Source organism: Anneissia japonica, unplaced genomic scaffold, assembly GCF_011630105.1.
Source record: "Anneissia japonica isolate Jap-2015-1 unplaced genomic scaffold, ASM1163010v1 scaffold287740_len772037_cov194, whole genome shotgun sequence".
Taxonomy (NCBI): domain Eukaryota; kingdom Metazoa; phylum Echinodermata; class Crinoidea; order Comatulida; family Comatulidae; genus Anneissia; species Anneissia japonica.
This window is the reverse complement of record NW_022736571.1, coordinates 500,750-508,080: the sequence shown is the minus strand read 5'-3', so window position 1 is coordinate 508,080 and position 7,331 is coordinate 500,750.

Below are 7,331 nucleotides of genomic sequence, written 5' to 3'. Positions count from 1 at the left end.
GATTCGTATCATAGTACATTGAGTTTTAATTCATAATACTACTAGTAATAGTTCAACTGAAATTCTCACTGAGAACATCTTTCTATCCACGATCGAGAGAGAAATTTTAATGATGTGAGTTAGCCAGATTTTCGTAAATTTCTCAAAATAAAGGAAATATATATTTTTTTTAATTGTGAGGCAGCAAAAATGGATGCGGGAGGTGACAAGAAACTAGAATTTTTGTTGTTTTACTTGGCTCCATATGTTGTTAGGGAAAATATGAAAAGTCATCTTTCTTAATTTACTCCATAAATTATAAGGAATTGTTTCACTGCCGTATAACCTGCATTCCACTATAATTCGAAACAACAGGCCTTCGGACCAATGGACCTTGGGACGTTCGGACCAAAGACCCTTCGGACCAAAGAAACTTCGGACCAATGGGCATTCGGACCAAAGACTCTTCGGACCAGAGGTACGCACCCGATCAGACACCCTTCGCAGTGATAATTTTTATAAAATGCCATTGTTTTTGGTGGTTCAATGCACACCAAAAGACACTATGGCAACTTTGAAATTTGTTTTCCACTTTCTAAACCAGGTCAAATGGCATATGCCCTCCATACTCAAACTCCATACTCAAATTATTAAGAAGGCTTATACCATCCCACTTGCAGTTCTTCATATGTTGCAACATTTGCAAATGTAGAAACAACCTGTTACTGTCTGATTCTAAAGCATGTTTCATTTTAAAACCATCTTCAATGACATGAACTTCGTTTGCATAAATTTGCACTTAACCTTGTCTCTTCAGCAATTTCTTTTGTTGCAAGCAGTGTAGTTGTACAGTGGTAGCAGGCAGCATTGTTGTGTCCTAAATATACAAATGTAAGCTTAGGAAGCACACACTTTAGCCATGAAACTATCGCTGTTTTGGGCTTGCGTTTGAAACACCGCAATGCAACAAAAATGTGCCAAGATATTCATTTTCCAAAAAAATCTGTTCGAAATTCTCTGAATTTTAAAAACTGAATTATTAAATCCTGAATTATCAGAATGACGTGTTTTCGTCAATCAGTTGCAGTATGTGTTGTCTCCTTCGTCTTGGTTAATGCATTCCGAATCGTGTGATGCAATTTGGCCTATAAAGAATCATGTTAGGGAAGCATACACATTAATAATAAAATCAAATAGAATAAGCCTTTAAAACCCCTGATTGCTGTAAACGGACCACCATCTGGGACATAGGACTTCTTGTCGGGCGAATCCTAGCACCACCCCTACCACGACCACATTATTATTAGGTTTTTATTTTTCACGATAATGCCTGAATTGTCCCGATAAGAAAGTGTAGAATTGTTGCATGATGTGGTTAGGGACTGGCATTCCCAGGCCGGTTAAGGTGATGTGTCCAACTGATGACACCACTGACAGAAAACGTATAAAGTGAAATTATTATAAACTCATCTTAAAAGGGTTTAAAATACCGCTAAAACAGAAAAATGACAACATTGATATAACAAACATTGTTTTTTGTTTTTTTATTACAACATTACTTAAGGTATAGAAAAACATTTATTATTGTTCTAATCAAAGAAATCTATGAATAAATCAGCGGAAAAACTGGTAAATTTTATTATTATATTTGTTTTTAATGAAAAATGCCAGTTTCTATGGCAACGCTGCTAGTATGTTTTTTAATTACCTAATTTTTTTTAACTGGAATTTTCTAAGGAAGCATTAGATGGTTTCGATCGTGGAAGGCGCTATATAAATATAAAACCATAACCATAACTACCTATTTGTAGAAAATCAGTTCTAAGAAAGCACCATTTTGAGGTTTATGAGCAATTAAAATTAAAGTTTTTCATAATTTAGAAAAAAAATGAAAAACACCCCTTTTTAAAAACATGCTATCTCCCAACTACGAAATTACAAAAACATGTAAAAATATGCAACAGATACCCAATGTAATGACCTTATACACACACTTATTGTTTTTGATGAATAAACCTAAGAATATCAGAAATAATGTATCAAATTATTACAAATATTAACTTTTAAAAACAGCAAAAAAATGACAAAAATTGCAAAAAAAAAAATACAAATTTACCCGTTGCCATGGAAATATAGTTACAGAGTAATTAAAACTTCATATTTGATTTCTTTATAGCCATGTGCAAAATTTGAAAGAAATCTTTTTTGTGTCTGCCACTATTCTTGAAATTTCTTTGATTTTTACAGACCTAAGAAAGCACCATTTTGAGGTTTATGAGCAATTAAAATTAAAGTTTTTCATAATTTAGAAAAAAAATGAAAAACACCCCTTTTTAAAAACATGCTATCTCCCAACTACGAAATTACAAAAACATGTAAAAATATGCAACAGATACCCAATGTAATGACCTTATACACACACTTATTGTTTTTGATGAATAAACCTAAGAATATCAGAAATAATGTATCAAATTATTACCAATATTAACTTTTAAAAACAGCAAAAAAATGACAAAAATTGCAAAAAAAAAATACAAATTTACCCGTTGCCATGGAAATATAGTTACAGAGTAATTAAAACTTCATATTTGATTTCTTTATAGCCATGTGCAAAATTTGAAAGAAATCCATCTTTTTTGTGTCTGCCATTATTTTTGAAATTTCTTTGATTTTTACAGACAACTGCTCTGAAAATTTAAATGACTCTCAAATTCATACTCGAATTCAGATCGTCACCAACACTAGTTTTAAAATATCTTGTCTAGGATGTTCTTAAATGCTTTTAAATAGTCCTGACATCTACACCTGACTACGGGCGTCACCAAAATATAATAATTTCTTTATTGGGTTATACCATTTTCAAATAATTTGAGGTATGTCCAAAAATAAAAATCACAATATCACATCATCATCATCATCATCATCATCATCATCGTGAGATTATTGTGCCTCCCCAACACCCCCCCCCCCTCGTTTGAAAAATTCTGGATCTGCTTTTGATTTTTACAGTTTTGAAGAAGATGCACTTGTTTGTGGGCCAGGCTATATTGCTATAATAATAAATAGTTGTTCTGATTGGCTAATTTTTAGGACATAGAGACCTATGTTTTATGCTCTTTACAAATCTTAGCTGGCCTAGGTTTGATGTTATGCCTACCTAGCCTTTCAGATGATCATGCCCAAATGTTATTTTATTTTCCATTTTTAGGTAGTAATACGACTTAGGCCTATATTTTTCGAGTTACACCTGATGTTACTACTTTCATCCCTCAATATCTGTAAGCATAGTGTTATATGAATGTTAATTCTAGTAATTGCATCATGAAACAAATTATAACGGCAACATGTATTATAGTAAACAAGAGAAACGTTTCATTTATTTATATATTTATTTAATTTTGTGTATAGTCTACTCTTATATATACGTACAGTACTTATGCTGACCTTAGTTTATGTTTTGTTTTGTGTGTGTGGGTGTGTGTGGGTGTGTGTGTGTGTGTGTGTGTGTGTGGGTGGGTGTGTGTGTGTGTGTGTGTGTGTGTGTGCATGTTATTATTGTATATGTTATTGTCATTTTCTTTTTATGTACCTATATTATGCTCATCTGTTTTTGGATTTTATATTTCTATTTGCAGCACACTTTACATTATTGTCACGGTAGATCATTTAATATAGCTTGCTATCAATTAATCATGTCCCAATGTCTAGTTGTGGGAATGGTCAACAAATGATTATTAACATTATTTTGGTAGTTAATTCCAGTAAACAATGTATTCACAAATACCTTTAGAAGGCTGTTTTTTCGAAATAATGTTTACTTACTTTCACTCAATAGACTTTTTGAAGTGTATTAAGATCTACACTATTGTTTTCTGCAGTTTTATTTCCTTCAATATTTTTTTTTTTAATTCATGATTTTCTTTGTATGTGTTTAATTACAAAATTCATGTAGAGTATTGTGATGATAAGCGGCCCAGTGTAAAACAGTGCACACATCTGGGTTACCCTCCAATAAAAACAATTATTAGGAAATAACAAAAAATATTTGGAAAAGTTAACTATAACGTATTAATTTCTTTCCCAGTGAAATGTTAATAACTTCTTAATACATGAAAATATTGTAACAATTGTGATTTAGTCAGTCGAGATTATGCTCAACTTCTCAACACATAAATCCTGCAATGAAAACATGTCATGCGCAGATACCAAAAGTTACACAAAATTGTTCAAGTAAAACTCTCAGCAAAATTAGATAGAGATGTGGGGTAGGAAAAAGTCCTAAGAAGGTACTTAAAACCATTCATGCGTTAACTCAGACACATAGTTGTAGGCTCATTGTGTGTACTGTAACGTGTACCACCTAAATACAACGGTGGGGGGAAAGAGAACAGCAGTATGCTCTACTAACTTAAATTTTATACTCGGTAAAATGGATTATACTGAGCTTACTTTCACCATTCAAAAGTTGATATGAGGTGCTAGTTAACGTTTATTACTTTTTTTTTTTTTTGGAAAGAAAATAACGAAATTATGTCTCGTAAATAGACGTTCATATGCACCAGCTCATTGTAGTACAATTGTTTATCAGTAAGATTAATTTGCTCAATAAACAATTTAAATTACTTGTGCAAATATAGAGATGTGGTTAACCCACATCTCTACTATACGACTTATCATGTATCTCGTAATCCTATGTATGACATATTATATTATATTTTTAGAAATACAGGTTTGAAATATGAATAGTAATTGGTTAGCAGATATTGGCCTATACGCTAATGTTATTTCCATTCTAATAAATGGAATAGTATCAGTTGTATACTTTATTCACATCTGTTCACCAAAGGACCTAATTACACCATCAAAATCGGCTGCTACAACCGAACACACTTCTTCTCTAAATAAAAGTACTACACTGGGGCTGCTCGCTTTAATAACTCGGGATAATCAACCTCTCATTTTTCGATGGCCTGTTCCGTATGGTGATGAATCTATATAAAAAAACACAACTGTCAAGGCTTATACATTATAATATAGAATTGAAATATAATATATATTTAATAAATTCGGCAAAATAGTGACTATAGGCAAATACTAACTTAGTCATTGACTATATTTTTTAGGACTTTAACTTGCACTAGTATTTATTTATATCTTTTTTTATCTGATTTATTACCGTACAATATTTAAAATAACATACAGTAAGAACAATGATGATAACATTTAATTATATTCTGAATATTATGTAGGTTTAATACGATTATCGTGATACCACTTAATTTTATGTGACAAAAAAATATTAACAAATTAAATTACATTATACCATGATATAGGGTGCACTGAAACACGGTGTTTCAACGTACTCCAAAGGCACTATCGGCCTTTGTGTCTCGTAATCTCGACTCACATGGCCAAAAACAATACTGTGAATAAACAAGCATTAACATGACTTTTTAAAAATATATTCATATTCATTGAAATAGTAAACTATATTATATTCTAGGTGTTATTTATAATAAAGTTATATCGATAATAGTTACTTACCAGGTGTTATAATCGATAAATAACGATATTTCGAACGAAGATGCTGCTTCTAAACTTGTACACACCTTAGTAACATCCATATTGGAATATTGTAATGGGGTCCTCTACGGACTGCTTCAATCCTCAATTAATAAGCTTCAGCTGCTAATTAACATCGTTGCTCGGTTGGTTACTGGAACACCTAAACGTCAACATACATCACACCAGTACTCCGTCATCTTCATTGGTTGCACGTGAAGAAGTGTATTGATTTCCAAATTTTATTGTTTGTTTACAAATACATTCATCAGTTATCTCCTAAATACATTTCTCAACTTATAAAGCTGGCGTCACACGGTCAGTTTTTGACTTCAAATATTCATCCAGTGCAAAAATGATTAATGGGGCTTACATGATTTGCGTTCCAAATCTGTGATTTTACTACAAACTTTGCTTTGCTTTAGGAAATGGTAGGGATCTGCATAGAAATAGAAGAAAATACAAAAAAAATGCCAAAAAAAAAAAAAATCTCCACAGATTTAATTGAGTGCTATCAAGAGGAAAGAGTTTTTTGCAAAATATCATCAAAGGACGACTTATCCATTCGGAGAAAGTTATTGTATTCTCCCTTATCGCCAGCATTCAACTCTTTTAATAGACCATGATATGCTAAATATTTATTTCGTTTTTGAATCAACGGCCTAACCCAAGTACTTGTATTTTTTTTAATCTCTTAACCTTCTTTTTCTTTTCCATTTCATTTACCAAATATACAAAACTGACCACAGTAACTAACAAATTTACATCCATATTGAACATAAACTAAAAACGTCTGGGTGTTGAAATATCAAGTGGCCTAATTTTACTTGGCCTTAATAAAGATTGTCCCTAAAATTATTATGGGCTGACAAGTTATATATCAAACAATTTAACAGTGTGGCTAGGGAATATTAAGTGTCTACCTACTCCTGTAAAAATGAAAAACTGTACCAACATTTTTGTACAAATCTGACCGTGTGACGCCGGCTTATGTCTTGCTCCTCAACATGTGCTCGTACCCTCAGATCAACATCCAATTTGACTACACTTTATAGTCCACCCTGCGGGTTAAAGTCGTGTGGGGAGCGTTCATTCATGGTTGCTGTTCTTAAATTATGGAATATTCTACTGTTATGTATTCGTGAGTCGCCATCCGTCTCTCTGTTTAAATCTCATTTAAAAACTCACTTATTTCGTTTTCTTGATTTTCCCTTTTCCATCCCTTGCCAGTTAGATTTTTTATTAGTTCTATCAGGATAGGAGGCGCGTGAGAATGGGATGGCCGAGACTAAACTGCTGTTGGACAGGGTACATTTTGAGAGATCCCTGCTCAGCGATTTGGGTGCTGACTTGGATTTTTTTTTTCCAGTTACATCTGCTCACTTATTCTGCGCATAAAGAATCTCGTAATTTGCGCAATATAAATGAATAACCTTTGACCTTTAACCTTTATTTCTTGACTTACTGGTCGGATCGCACTAATTTTTAATATATAGCTTGTTTATGTCTATAGGTTGCCAGAGCATTCAGATAATTTAAAAAATTTGTTCGTAGGCCTATCAGAGATTTATTGAGACTGTTTCAACGCGTCCCTGTTTCAAAGCGCCACGGTCTCCTTACCCCGGACGCTTTGACTGTATAATGTATGCACAAAAATCAGCTGGCGAGACCATGCCAGCAGATGCAATATACAACCACTGAATTTGCGTAGTAAAGAAGTCGTCAAGAACATTATGAGAAATAGAGTCTCTGTTTCTCTTTTTTAATTCTCCTTTAGCGTCAAACAAAAA